We start from the raw sequence: 16,203 nt of genomic DNA, 5'->3' as shown, positions 1-16,203 counted from the left end.
TTCAGTTTTTGAAGATGAATTAATTCTAGAGATACTGTGTTAACTGTTCTTACCACAGTAAAATGAAAAAGTCATTAAAAATTGTTAAGCTGGGTGGGCAGTTCTACTTCTATTCTACTGAATTTTTGAAACATCATTTTGACTGTGGCATGGTGAGTAGGTTTCAGGGAAACAAAGATGGACAAGTTAAGCTACACAATTTTTTCTTTCCAATTCTGATTAATCAAATTCCTTGTTCCTATGAGCCACATTATTAAAATGTAATTTAAATGACAGCTTGGGTTTAGAATATCCTATAGAGATTAGGAATGAGAATACACACAGGCCAACCTCTCTCTCTCTCTCTCCACCACACAAGATGAAAATGCCTCACATATATATACTCATTCAATTGGTCCAATCTCTTTACAAATTTACCCACTTGGTTAATGTAATCAGATCATAAACATTGAGATAGTTTTCTGGTACTGATGTCCAATATTTATTGATCATTAGGCTATTCAGGATAAGTTTGCACAAAAGAAAAGATAAGGTACGTGACCTATGAAGTGATGATATTATTAATTATAAGACTCAAAAGAAGAATGCTATTGAGTGATCGCTGTGTACCAAGCAGTGGTCAAAATACTTTACCTCGTATTAAGTTATTTAATGTTGGTAACAATCATATTAGATAGTTCCTATATATGTTTGCTCCATTATATACTCAACCTCATTGAGATAATTCCCTAAGTTAGCTGAGTGAACCAAACTTCTGTGTAGACTCTTTGTGTCAGCACAGTCCAAAACACTGAAGTAAGCAAACCTAAACTAACTCAAACCAAGCTAAACAAAGTAAAACAACAAAAACAAAAACAAAAACAAGAGAAGAAACCTATAAAACAACAAACAACATAATCCAATACATTCGTCTCGATACAATTTAGTTACACAGAATTATGTGACATTCAAAAAATTGTAAGAATATTATAATATTACCCTTTATCTTTGATTGGTTCTTAGTAACTTATGAGTCAAAAAGGTGTCACTATGAAGTTGCTAAAGCATAATACCAACTACTTAGTAAAAGATCATGTCCATTTGCCAAAATATGACATATCAAGTAGAAAAGAAAAGGATACCATGTTCAACAATTATTCCAGTTCAATTCTACAGCTTACATCTTCTGGAAGGATGGTCATTTTATCTGTACTAAGAGCCCTTCTGCCTAAATAGTTTCAAGTTGCCATTAGTAATGCCTAAGAATTGCTCATTATTAAGCAATGTATCCTATGACTCCTTTCTCATGTTTATATGCCATACTCTTTGAGACCCAGAGAAATACCAACCTAGTATAGAAGACATAGTTACAAAGATAAAATCTTCTTCTACAAAGACAAAGAGGTATGACCAATTTTCATGAAGACATGAACGCAGTCAATTGGTTCAATATGAACTTGGTCACAGAAATTTTGCATCACTAGAATTTAAGAGGGTAAGAACTACTTAAAGTGTGAAGTGTGCTGGGAGCAGTGGCTCGTGCCTGTAGTCCCAGCAGTTTAGGAGACTGAGGTGGGAGGATCACGTTGGGCCAGGAGTTCAAGACCAGCTCGGGCAACACAATAAGATCATGTCTCTACAAAATACAAATTCAAAAAATTAGCCAGGGAGTAGCTGGGGCATACCTGTAGTCCCAGCTACTCTGGAGGCTGAGGTAGGAAGTGATCCCAAGAGTTGGAGGCTGCAGTGAACTCTGATCACACTACTGCACTCCAGGCTGCAGGATAAAGTGAGAACTTTTTTCTAAAAAACAAATTTTCTTAAAAAAAAAAAAAAAAGTTTGAAGTAGCAAACTTAAGAAAACAGCAACCAAAAAAATACTCAATCTTCAATACAATGGGCATTTTGAGTACAGAAATAAACTACTTCAGAAAGGTAGAATGAATATATATGTGTTTTTGAAGAAAACTTCGGAAAATTAATGGATGACAGAGCCATATCGGGCTATATAAAACAATTCTGATAGCTTTATATTGCTTTCCACCTCTACCGTATGCTTCAAAATGCCAACATGTGAACACAGACCACTGGGCTAATAGATATTCTTGCAATTCGAGTATAAACTAATATTTTTCGTTCTACAGGAAAAAAATATCATAGGTCCTTCTTTAAAATTTCTAGCTAGGTTAAGTTTTTTCACTTGAAAATTTTCAAAAGTGTTCCATATTCCAGGTGACATCTCCCAGAAGCCATCTCTAACCCTACTGATTAAAGTGAGAATCCTTCCTGGGTACCTGGAGATCCTGTAACCCCCTTCATAACATGACAGTGATGGGGCCGCTCAGTACTTGATCCTCTTCAAGAGCCTGGGATGTCCCAGAGCAGGGAGCATGCAAAAACATTTGTCTGTTACACTTAGCTCACCAAATGGTTTCATTTGTGCTAAAGGAACTCAGTTGTGTTGTTGTTGCTGCTGCTGTTGTTGTTTTGCATTTCTTTAAGATAAGGGGAACTTAGGGAGAAAGACTGAGTCAGAAAAGTGTTTCTATTTTCCAAATTTTAAACATATTTACTTATTCACTCAAGAAGTGAGTACTGAATGTGCAAGTCACCATATTGCCAGATTGCTGTATATATTTAAATTGTGGCAGAAAAATGTGACCAAAAAATTTCTGAAATCCAAGTCATTACTTGAAGTGCTTACTTAGAGGAAATCTGAAAAGGTTAATGGTTAGAAAGAAATCTACCTAAAAGAGTGGGTTCAAACGGGGTTAAAACAAAAACCAGCAAAACTCCCAGAAAAACATATGAGTGGTAAAGTTGCCATTTTAATTAAATTTCTTCACTAATGTATTGACTATCAGACTTAAGATTAAAAAAAAAATTTAAAAAATATAAATTTTGAAACTTTGAATGTATGTGACATTTTAGAACAGTTCTGGAATGCAGGTTTTCCTAAGTTTGGCTTTGTATCAATTTCAAAATCACCAGTGGTGTTTATTTGTTTACTGATACCTGTAGTTCAAACTCTTTATATTCTTCAGAAACAAAATTGCTTCATATGGCCTTTCTGATCACAGCGTAACACTCAAATGCACTTACAGGTCCAAAGACATAAAAACATTTACCCTGTTATCTCACTTTTCCACCGAGTTCCTCCCTGGCTTACATAGCGGGCATTGCAACTGCGTTTTTATTAATTTCAGACAGGGAAGAATTGAGCAGCCTTCTCTGACAGGCACATATTCTTAAGAAGCCCTGACAGCTGTTGTTTGTAATAAGGGCTAGAACCTCTATGTTTGATTTATTCTTCCTTTTTAGGTTTCTCTTGCTAGAATTGTCCAACAGAATAATGGATCTCTATGGTGAAGTTCACCTTCATTTACATTTTATGGTAGCAGTGCCAATTAATAAACAATGTTTTTGTGATATCAGATGTGTACAAAAGAATTAAAGAACAAATTTGAAGCAAAATAAAATCAGTATTTTTATGTAAAGTAGCTTTTAAATTACACATTTTAAAATAAGATAATCTCAGTAACTCTAAACAAACATCTTAAGCTATTATATTTGCAGTTACCTATAATTTTATTCTAAATATATTTAGAAACATACATATTTAGTTGAAAAAATTTCTTCTAGCTGATTCAACACTTTGGAACATCTCCCAAGTTTCTCTCAATGCAGCATGCATATATATATTATCTATATACATGCTTTTTTTTTTTTTAAGGTTTTAGTCTTTTATTTCATAACAACAACTGTGAAGTAAGCAGGTAGCTAAATTTGCACATTCCAGCTTAGGTAGCTTCTCAAATTCCCAGAAGTTACCTAGGCATTCAAGTTAAATTCAGCTGAATGCAAATGGGCTTCCCTTATGCTGTATTTTTATAGCTTTTTATCAGTTTGTATACATTGACAGCTTTCTATCAGTTTGTAGAAAAGTAACTAGATGAATTGACTTAATAATTTGCTGAAAATGAAAGAATGAAGTTTGAGTTAGCATATTATAAGAATATTTACATATGAAATCATTTCACATATCATAAAAACATTAGACTCATAAGCCCTCTAAATATTTTTCTCAGATACTATACAGGTCTTGAAAGTTTTCCACATTTGCACAAATGATCCAAAATGAGATTAAAGCATAGTGTGGTTTCCTTTATTTCAAATTACAGCTGCAAATAATAAAACTCAATCACCATAAACAATAATGCATAGGTTTTCGTTTTGTTTTGTTGTTGTTTTTTTTTTTCTTGAGACGGACGGAGCCTTTTGCTGTCGTTGCCCAGGCTGGAGTGCAGTGGTGCGATCTTGGCTCACTGCAACCTCAGCCTCCCAAGTAGCTGGGATTTCAGGTGCGTGCCACCACACCCAAACAATTTTTGTATTTTGGTAGAGACGGGGTTTCACCGTGTTGGCCAGGCTGGTCTCCAACTCTTGACCTCGAGTGATCCATCCGCCTCAGCCTCCCAAAGTGCTGGGATTCCTGATGTGAGCTATTGCTCCCAGTCTTGTGTTTTGACTTATTTTGGCCTGTTCCTGAACATAACTGATAAGAACTTATTTTGGCCTGTTCCTGAACATAACTAAATAAGAATTATATAAACAGGAAAAAAAAAAAAGAAAAAAGAAAAAACATGGCAAGGAACTTATAGACAAACTTGTGTTGTTTGGATTTGTGAAATAAATTTTAAAAATAAATTTGAAATGTTTATTGATTACTTCATTTCTAAGTGACAGCTCTTGTGTGCAGTATTTGTGGTGTTGTTTGAAACTACCTGGGCTTCAGAAGCATAATCCATTTATTAAAGGACATTTGGAGAAGGGAGATAAACCTTTATCTTATAACTTTCTTCACAAAGAAAGATGAAAAGTACACTCAAAAATGGTTTTTATTTTCCATAAAAATTAGTTTGAACAGAATTATAAGAGGCTATGATCTCACATGAAACTATACAAGAATCTAAAGGAAAATAAAAATTAAAGTTTTTAGCTATTTCTTATGTTTGAAAATTATCTGAATTCTGGAAAGCAAATAAAATTGCAGCTTGGGCCAATTGATTTTAAAGTCTTAAGCAATTTCTGAACCAAACAATTTGGTATAATGTTACCAATTTTCTACACTTTGTAGGATTTCTATATTTACTTATTTTTTGAGTATTATTTGAAAACACCTTACAAGATTAAGATCTCCAGGTTTAAAAAAAAATGTGCACAGGACCTTAACAACCCAAAATAATAACAACAACAACAATAACAAAAACCATGTAGTGATTAAAGTCAGCATGCTATTTTGACTCCCAAAGAAATGCAAAGAATATAAGCCTTTCCTTTAAAAAGAAACAGGATACAACCCTGGCTCTACTCACCTACCAGCTGTGTGACTACAGGCAAATTACTTAATCTTTCTGAGTTCATTTCAAAGCTTCAAAATAAAATCAATAAAATCCATCCCAAAGAATTTTTGTATTAGTTGAAATAATGTCAGTATTATGCTTAATGCTTGAATGTCGTAAGTGCTTCAGCAAGAGGCAGGATGAGAAAGAAGAGTTTTCTTTAAAATACTTAGAAAGCACTTTTATTTAAGGAGAAAATGAAAGTAGGAAAAAAAATGTAACTACTTCTTAGGTATTCTTCTTCTTCTTTTTTTAAAATCGAGACGGGCTCTCACCATGTTGCCCAGGATAGTTTGAAACACTGGGCTCAAGTTGTCCTCCTGTCTGGGCCTCCCAAAGTGCTGGGTTTACAGGTGTGAGTCACTGTGACCAGTTTTAGATATTCTTCTTAATAATCAAGGCACATGGGTATATTTTCCAGTACATTGACAGTCAATAGAAAAACTAAGCAGATGTTTGTCCATCAGTCTCCCTCAAACAGTGGACACCCAGTGGATTCAATAAATGTGACTTTCAACAGCAAATCTTTTTCTGATTCTGACCTTATCTCCTTGGTCCTCTGATAAAATGGCCAAAGGATACAGTCCATATTCACTCTGCTGTGCATTCTCCTTGAAATCACTGATGTGTGGCTCCTGTCCTATTTCATATTTCTTTTTCAAGTCAGGAAAGGCTTTATGGCCTAGATGGGTTTTGAAAAACAGACTCCATTTAACTGCTCTAGAGTGTATTGAAATTCCCAGGAAACTTAGTTCTTCATGTACAAAAGTATCTTGAGCTTGATGGAACTTATGTCAAGAAATAGTCTATATTTTTAATTTTATCTTTTAACTACATTTTCCATATGCTTTGTGAAACCTCTTTATATATAGGAAGTCAAATCTCAATAAATGTGAGTAATTGGTACCCTGTGTACCTTTTCTTATAATAAAAACATACATGGAACGTCAGAGAGAGAGAGAGACATATTGGTTACTGTATTAATTACAGAGTAATTGTGCAGAAATGTCATTAATTTTGACAAAAAACATTTTTTTTTCATTTTTGATGCCTATTTTCACTTTAAAATGATTTTCATCATTGTTTCAGGTATTTGGGTCACATTCCTGAAAAACGTTAAAACCTCCTCAGGTTTTCTTTCTAGCAGGGGTAGGGAGAGAGATATTAACTCAGTTAATCATCAAGACAATTTAATGAAATAGATGCTACTGTTTTCCCAATTTTACCCATGAGGAAACTGAGGCTCAGGGAAGTTAAACAAATTGCCCATAATGAAAGAAAAAGAAGGAGAAGAGCTAGGATTCAAACTCAATAAGCGTGTCTCCAGATTCTTTGGCTGTGTGTTTTATATTAATATCTTATGTTAAAATGTTCCAGCTATTTCTCAGAATGTTATTGCAGTTTTGTGAAATATTTATGAAATGCACATTCCGCCCCCCATGCCAGTCATTCTATCAATGTTGGTACTCCATTATTACTAAGATGCTCTCTCCCAAATTACTACATACCACATTTCCATTCAAAAAGTATCTGTGTTCAATAGAGAAGTAAAGCACCTTCATTTTGCAATATTTTTTCATATTATAGAAGTTTCCATCCTTACCCACACATTTTGACCTTTTACATCACCCCATTCCACACAGATCAACTCATTTATTTTCAGCCAAAGAAAAATATTAATCTTAAACTATGAGTTTGACCTTAAAATTTCAAAAGATAAAAGAAGATGCAATTGATAGTGCAGACATTATATTTGAGTGCTTCTCTCTCTCACTAAACACAGACACACACACACACACACACACATAGTATCTTGGCAGAAAATAAAATGCATGGACCCAGAAAACTGTTAGGTTAAGGGCAAAAAAAAAAAAAGTTTCTTTCTGGTCATTATAAAGCTTGTAGTTCAATGGCACTAAAATAACCAATAACACCAATTGCTGTGGTTTGAATGTTGTGTCTCCAAAAATGGCATTAAGAGGTGGGGCCTTTGGGAGGGCTCTGCCCTCATGAATGAAATTAGTGCCCTTGTAAAAGAGGCCAAGAAGCTTGCTTACACCTTCTGTGATGGAAAGACATGTAGAAGTTACCACCATAAGGAATGGACCCTCACCAGACAGAATCTGCCAGTGCCTTGATCCAGGAGTTTCCAGCTTCCAAAACTGTGAGTAATACATTTCTGTTATTTTTAAATTACCCAGTCTAAGGTGTTTTGTTATAATGACCCAAATGGTCTAAGATACCAACTAAAAAGCTATGCGAAAAGTAAGCATACACTTTTCCCCGAGGCACAACTGGTGTTATGGCACTCAAGATCTACGGACAAAACCTGAATGTGTGTTCAAAAATCGATCAAGCAACGCTTTTCTTGTCTTCTGAATTTTGATCCTGTTGATCATTCAGATACCACCTGAATATAACATGTTGTACAAAACCAAACAGAACTGTTGAATTATTAGAAACCCTGTTTAATCGTTACTTCTAAATGAAACGGCATTAATGACATCAAAAATTTATTTTATAGGAGAAATAATTTAAAAACCAGAAATGTGAAATTAAAAGATTGAAAAGCAAATCTCAAAAGGCATATGAACTCAGCAGATGGATTTATACAGTTTTCTCATCTTCAAGCTTCAGATAAAGATTTTGATTATCTCCCCTGAAAACTGTTATCATTAAAATAAAAATTCCATCATTACTTCCCTTTCACATAGTATTCAGGATAATCACAAGCTCAAAAATAGAATTTAAATTTCTGATTAATAGTGCAATAAAAGAGTAGAGAATATAATGCAGACAATACGCATTTGTTTAAGTACATTTTAGCAAATGGCTCCTTCAGATCTAGCATTTATTATTTTACACAGATAGATGAACTACATATTTTATTTTTCCCTCATGTGCTAATATTCAACAAAATTCTAAATGAAAAATACTTCTATTTAAAGTTATTCATAATAATATACCATTATTGAAAACAAAAATCTGTAGGGTAAATGTCACATGCACAACCAACTGATGAAGCTTAAATTAATTCAATATTAAAAAGATATTTACATATATTTTTCTTCCTCTCTTTCCCTCTCTCTCTGACATTCCATGTATATTTTTATTGTAAGAAAAGGTACACAGGGCACCACATAACATCATTTGGAAGACTGTCACTTAATACCTGCTATTATTTTGATAATTTAAAAATTATTATATATTCAAATATAAAAGTTATGTTAATAAGTAAAAAGTTAAAAAATAATCAAACACCTGCTCCTCAAGTCAGAGAATACAAATAATAGAAGATAATGTTTGAGTTAATTGTGAGGCTGTAATTTGCAGCAGACTTAATTTCATGGTCAAGGTGACTTCTGGATATACTGAGTGAATCCTTACACAAAACTATACCAAAGAGAAAACATGTGTCAACCCTGTGGGTGGAGGTGACTTGCAATTTAAAATGTCTAATTACACATTTCACCTTAGCTAAATATCCTGAAAGATGACATGATCTAATTGCAGATTAATACATTATTTCTCTAAGGCCACAAATGAAGTAACAGCTAGAGAAAGTATCTCTCTGATTCTCTGAGAAGTCCAAGAATTCTATGAAGTGCCTTTGTTCGCCATGTGAATCGGAATAATTTACCTTCAGGTCACTGACTCTATAAAAATAACTGAAACGTTAGTGGACATATAAATATCATTGAGGATTTTTTTTTTTTTTTTTTTGATATTTGGATAGATTTAAAAAGCAATCCTGGCTAGGAGCCTAAAGCAAACCAGTTTAGTACTAACAACAACAAAAAAATCTGATCCACTTCTTTTCCCTTTCTCTTCTCTCCCACATATTCCTTCCTTATTTCTCACTCAACTGCTCCAAGATCCAAGTTCGTTCTTTCTAAATATTTTATGAAAAATTTCAAAATCATTTTTCTTCTGGCTAAGTAATATTTGTGTTCTCTTAAGGTCATGCTGTGGTTTGGATTTTCAAATTTTACTAAAATTTGTGTTTGCTGAATGCCTAAATTCTTTCAGTGCATTATTTCAATTTGCATGACTTTTCAAGACAATACCTCAAAGCTCCTTAAACGGGGCAAGACTTTAGGATTGGGTGATGATTATACTGTTCATCCAGTATGAGTCAGTGTATACAGAAATGCACTTTGAGTACTTCTAATGTGCCACACTCTACGCTGGAAATAAAAAGGTGAACTAATCCATCTAAGTAACCCCTAGGAGCTATAACATATCAAGGTGATGGGTGCAATAGCAGCACATGAGTAACGCATGTGTGCTCTGAAGAGGGAATGTTCATTTTGAAGTGGACTCTCAAACTAGATACAAACATATCCATTTCATCTCTTCCCTATATTATTCATTCCTATTCTCATCCTTTAATATTAAAAAAATCCACTTTCTCCAGACTTGCAATAGTCTAGCCACACAACTTGTCCTTTACTCATTCACTCATGCATCAATTCCTACCACCACTCTTTTTATTGTGCCCTTACTATGTGTTAAAGACTAGAGTACCGTGATGAAGAAAATTAGACAGTTCTGCTTCCAAGGAGTCTATGAGGAGGAAGTAAACTGAATGTTTATTTAATTGCAATGATTAAGTGCTAAAAAATGAGGCATAAAAATTTTATCCTTGGGCCGGGCGCGATGGCTCAAGCCTGTAATCCCAGCACTTTGGGAGGCCGAGACGGGCGGATCACGAGGTCAGGAGATCGAGACCATCCTGGCTAACACGGTGAAACCCCGTCTCTACTAAAAAATACAAAAAACTAGCTAGACGAGGTGGCGAGCGCCTGTAGTCCCAGCTACTCGGGAGGCTGAGGCAGGAGAATGGCGTAAACCCAGGAGGCAGAGCTTGCAGTGAGCTGAGATCCAGCCACTGCACTCCAGCCTGGGCGACAGAGCAAAAAAAAAAAAAAAAAAAAAAAATTTATCCTCTTGGTTTTCTCATTAAAGGTCAACTTTTCCTTTCTTTAATCCAATTCTGACTTACTTTGTTTTTAATAGTCAGCTTAAGAAAACCAAAACAAAACAAAAATCCCTCAGCATATAGAATGTGATTCAACAAATATATGTAGTCTCTACTTAGGAAAAGTTGGTCTGTTTTCATGATGAAGAAAGGGTTGTGTCATCCCGAACAACCTCCTTTAACAGTGGCCATTTTAGAAGACCAGAATTTACATAGTGGTCATAACGCCATTCATTTATTTTTACCCTGTAGAAAGAAGAACATAAGGGAATGTAGGAATAGAGTGATTCTGTGGACCTAAAACATGACAAAACTGTAGTCTCAGAATATTCCAGAATTACCAACAAATTAATAGTAACAACAGTACTTTTTGTTTTAGCCATATACAGTATTCATCTGAACAGAGCATGAGTCATGGTATCCCGACAGTCCATGCCGAATTTGAAACAAATTGGACCTATAATTTACAGTACAATAGAACCCAAGACAGAGGCACATGCAGTCCAGGCTCTTTAAATATTCTATCAATAATAGCTCAGAGAGGCACAATTGACAATGAGCAGAGGCTGGATGATGAATCATCAAGTAGTTTAAGTAAAACCCTGCTTGATTAAGTGCTTTGTTTTTAAACCACCTGCATCAGTGTCTGCTGTAGCAGGACAGATCAAATTGTTCTAGGTCTTTTTTTGAAAAAGGAGACAGGCTTACAAATGATAAGTTTTATTATATTATGAAACTGATGCCGAACTGAAGCGCTGAGTATTGTGTAATTCCAATTATCTCCATTTTGGCCCAGGATTTCGTGCCAGGCAATGTTACAGATGCGGCTAATGTAAATGATGAAGCTTCTTCATGGCTTCGGGTTGTATGCTCATAATTTCATTGTGCTCTTCATGGCCTGGAGAATTCATTTTTCCACCCTTCACTTCGGGAGTCTTTTCTGTTTATCCCACCAACCAGTTACCACATGCTATGCCAACTAAGCTAATTAGTGGAGTCTCCTTTGAAAGCTGGTGCTTGCTGAGTGTGGTCATTAGAACAGACAGAAGTGCAGACGCCAGAGATGCCCTGAATGACACATAAGCTCCAGAAAGCACTCTTGTAGCCAAATCACTGGGAGCTGCACGGAGGTTGCGACTAGACAATAGCAAAATACCCACTCAGGGGAACAAAAACATCTGGTCGTTCATCTGGCTTTTAACCTGATGCTCACTGGTAGGTTGACTAACCTGTTCACTGTACTGACTCAAAATACAGACTAGGAGAGTTTTAAATTAATGTTAACCAGGCATTGTAGTTCTTTGCATAATTACACATTGACATCAAATATTAAATGGTACATTTTAAACTAATGTTTCTCCTACCTTGGAGTAGTCCAATTACTTTAACATTTTTATCTTATTAAATATCACATTAATGTTGTCCCAGAAACCAAAATAACACTGGTGTTCATATGTTCTCTGTATTATAACTGAAAATGACCTTTGGACTATAATTTCACCTTATAGTCTATATTATAACAATTCCTTGCCCATATAACTTTCCTACCTACTATATAGGTAACTACTATTTGAAGACATTGATTCTATGTGTAATTTGTTTTTATATCCCTAGAGTCTAGCATATATCTAGGAAATAATAATTGTTTCATAAGTTTTGTTTAATAAATAAATAGATGAGTTCCTGGTTCCATAATAGACTGACATATTAGGAGGCAATGAATGCTTTTTACTCAAAAGAAAAAAAAAATATTAGTTTAAAAAGTTAGAAGTAAGGATTCATTATGTAAACAATGGGATTACTGAATTAGGGAAAAAATTTAGTCCATATACTGAGAGTTGACTATTACTCTGGAGAGAATACATATGTTCATTTATATAGAGGATTGCCTCATTTTCCAACCAAACCAGTTAGTTCCAATATACTATAAAATGCACTAGATGGGAAAATTTTATCTTTGATGTCCATGGATGATGTCAATTTGTATATAAAATGTAGAAATATAGAAACCCATCATTTCTGCTGAGACAATTTGTGAGCTGATACTTTTGGCTAGAGCACAATGGCGACTCCATTTTTGTCTGAGCAGCCAGGTTTCCTGTTAAGGATGCTAGGTGAAAATCAGAACAGCACAATTTTTGTGCTGTTTAGAAAAGCAAATCAGAGATTTGTGGTTCAGGAAAAGAGTTTCAGACTCAAATAATCTGATTAAAGAAGCATGATCTAATCAAATAAATACATGTACATTTAAAGTGCCTTTCCTGCAGTTTGTTGACCTTGAATGAGCAAGGAATCATCCAAACACAACTGACTTTGAAGATTTGTTTTGCCATACATTATCTATGTGTCTTTCAACAAACTTTTCAACTTCTTTGAAACATATTGTCTTCTACTGTAAAACAATGCTCACAATTTCTACAAACAAATGTTTTGATTTTATGAAATTATATATGAAAAAGTCCCTGGCACTTCATATATACTCCATCGAAACTGGTCCTCTCGTATCACAGAGGCTTACTGTGTAAAAATGTCAATTCCACTAGAAGTGTGTGTGTTGCATGATTGTTCATTTACATATGTTGCACGATGGCTTATGTTATTATATTAAAAAGATACTTCAAAAAGGATTATTTAATTGAATTATGATACAGTTATTTAAACACTGTAGTGACAAAATTATAAGGTAGGTTCATATGTAATGATATAAAATGTTTATGCCTCATGATTGAATGGGAAATCTAGTCTATAGCAGAGTGCTATAGAAAAAATGTCATTAATGTAAAACTACATATTCATGTACTATCAGAAGTCTGAAGGGATTCACACCAAACTGATGACTGTAGTTACTTTTAGAGTATATAGTAATAATTCCAGAGAGGCTTTTACTTTCTTTGTGTTTTTGAAAAAAATAATTGGAGAATTGTGGGTTAAAAGAAAAATGCTAAAATATTTGTAACTTGTGAAAAAAAGTTATTCTGCTGCTAAGTACAAACATTTATTATATTATTTATTTACTCTTCCTGTTCAGTTAGAAATGCATACCTTAAAGGTTTTCATAGTTCAGATAATACAGTAGAATTTAGGTTGCCCAGTGGTTTTTTTTTTTTTTTTTTTTTTTTGAGGCAGAGTCTCGCTGTGTCACCCAGGCTGGAGGGCAGTGGCGCCATCTCAGCTCACTGCAAGCTCCGCCTCCCAGGTTCACGTCATTCTCCTGCCTCAGCCTCCTGAGTAACTGGGACTACAGGCGCCCACCACCACACCCGGCTAGTTTTTTGTATTTTTAGTAGAGACAGGGTTTCACTGTGTTAGCCAGGATGGTCTCGATCTCCTGACCTCGTGATCCACCCACCTCAGCCTCCCAAAGTGCTGGGATTACAGGCTTGAGCCACCGCACCCAGCCTAGGTTGCCCAGTTTTACATTTTTCCTGCTTGTCCTTTCACCCTAATGGGATGGAACTGCCCTACTATCCTCTGTGGCTTCTCTGTTTTTCTGATATGCTTCTTTCTCAATATGCTGAATAAGACAAAACGAGAGATTTGAAAATCTGTTATATTTTCTCACTCAAAAATGAATTTCCATACTTGGCTCCTTTGAATTATCTTCTTTTAGGGGAAGTTTTATGTCTGCAATAACCCATCTTGGATATTTTCTATAGCAATGACTCAGAAACACTTGCCATTGTCAGTCATTTTCTGGAATATAGATACCTCAAAGTGAATTATAAATGCAATGGTATTTGAAATCTCTTAAACTGGATATTATTTAAGGTTTTTTTTTTTTAATGAGCTATGTTATCTTGTGAGAACTCACATCTTCTAAACTTACTTGGAAGTATCTTGAAACCAGTAGACATATTCTACTCATTATCATTGCCCTGCACAGAAGTTAGTTGGTATTACTTTACAAAAGTAACTAAAGCTTTATTTCATACTCATTAGTAATATAGCCATCTTGACTATTCATGCAATATATTTATCAAATTTTCTGCAAGTATTTCACAGGAGTCCTATATTTCTAAAATTATGTTCTACAGTAAAACTACTAAGACACTTTTTCTAGTATTTTTTCCTATGATTCAAAAATTATGTGTTCTAATATTAGCTCAGAGGTATACCATTTCTTTCCTATAATTGTAGCCCTTGGTTTGGAGAAGTCCTATAGCCAATCACTAGCCACTGGCATAGAGACAATCACTGAATTTAGTGTGACTAAAGAAAGCAGTGACCCAATTTGAGAAACTTAAATTTGGTAGTTGATTAATATAATATAATATAATATAATATAATATAATATAATATACCTTGATTTTTGCTACAGAAAAAGAAAGAGATTTTAATGTAGGCTTCTGTAAAAAACTTACATTTGAGACACCAGAACTGGAGCTGTCACAAATTTATTATCAGGGCATGTTATGGAAACACATCTCCATGGACACTATACAAGTAGTTATCTCACTTTTGGCACAGCGCACAGGAAGAAAATGGGTACTACTTAAAATGCTAACATGTTCAGTTTAATTTAAGATTCTCATATGTCTGTGATAAGATGAAAGGAAAATGAATTCTTGACCAGATTAGAATCTTGAGAAACTGTCAGTCAAACCCCACTTGTCATGCCTTAGGTTGATTAAATTCACATAATCCAATATAAACATGAATATATTAAATGCAAATTTTTCTCTGTGAAGTCTAAATTAATAAGCAGAATGAATATGGCTTCATTTTATAGAATTATATAGAATGGACATAAAATGACCAGCAATTAGAGTATATTATATCTGTATCATGTATATCACTATTAACAGTATATTTTCATTAAAATATGGGTTATGAACTATGCTAAATACTGTGAGCATCATTAATTTTCTGTCACAGTATATTATACAAATTTAAAAGGCAGTAATTAACCTAACTTAAACGTTTCTTACAAGCCAGCTGTTAATTTCTAGATGAAATAATACATTCTGTAAATTGTATTTTGATTAGAAGTAAAGATAGCAATATGACTAAATAAAAAAGTTAAATATGTCATTAATTATACAAAACACTATTCCATGACTAATTCCTTCATTTTGAAATCCTTTAATATACTGAGTTATAGTAATATTGACTTTAAAAAATTACTTAAGTAATGGTGCTCTCTCTTTTTCTTAATTAAATGGTTAAATTAATCTGCAGGACCTTTCATTGTTATATTTGTATCTTTTTCCATAACTATTACTAAGTTCATCAACTTTCTTATAAAATATATCTATTCTTCTTTGAAAGCTCTAAAAAATGAACTTGAAAATTTATAGCTGGTATTTTAGAATTTTAGTGCGCTATGAAGGGATTTTAATAGATTAATACAAAATATTTATTAAAATATTTTAAGAGATTGATTTATATAAAATACTTATATTGACTTTTTTTTCTCATCCATGTCGAGACTCAACCCCTTTAAATTCTTTTTTTTAAAAAAAAAAAAATCCCCCCTGGAATAGACTCGAGCTTTTTTAAACCAATGAAAATAACCTAAAAAGTTCTATAAAGAATAACAACATTTTGAAGAAAACATAGGAACAAAACCAAACAAAATTTCTGTTATCCTCCAAAGCTACATGAGCTATTTCTAGCTTTTCTGTATTCTGTAGGCACTGAGAATATTAACAGCCTGGGGAACACCAATTTAGTACATATTTTATTTATTTGTATTTTTATTTTTTTTTAGACGGAGTCTCGCTCTGCCGCCCAGACTGGAGTGCAGTGGCGGAATCTCAGTTCACTACAAGCTCCGCCTCCCAGGATTACGCCATTCTCCTGCCTCAGCTTCCCGAGTAGCTGGGACCACAGGCGCCCGCC

General features: G+C 34.1%; 1 protein-coding gene across 4 annotated transcripts in view; it reads right to left on the bottom strand.

Moving 5' to 3' along the window:
- Positions 1–16,203, bottom strand: part of SYT1 (synaptotagmin I) — a 605,454-nt gene that overhangs the window by 504,961 nt on the left and 84,290 nt on the right. Inside the window, exon 2 of one of the 4 annotated variants that reach the window (XM_011946953.1) lies at positions 7,495–7,543. The exons of the other annotated variants lie outside the window; for them this stretch is intronic. The gene's annotated coding sequence lies outside the window, so the exon portion shown is untranslated. The remainder of the gene's footprint in view (positions 1–7,494; positions 7,544–16,203) is intronic. 4 annotated transcript variants of the gene reach the window in all.

The sequence above is a fragment of the Colobus angolensis genome, unplaced genomic scaffold (genome assembly GCF_000951035.1).
Source record: "Colobus angolensis palliatus isolate OR3802 unplaced genomic scaffold, Cang.pa_1.0 Scaffold256, whole genome shotgun sequence".
Taxonomy (NCBI): Eukaryota; Metazoa; Chordata; class Mammalia; order Primates; family Cercopithecidae; genus Colobus; species Colobus angolensis.
The sequence above is the reverse complement of the archived record's forward strand: the minus strand, read 5'-3'. Positions and strand labels throughout refer to the sequence as shown.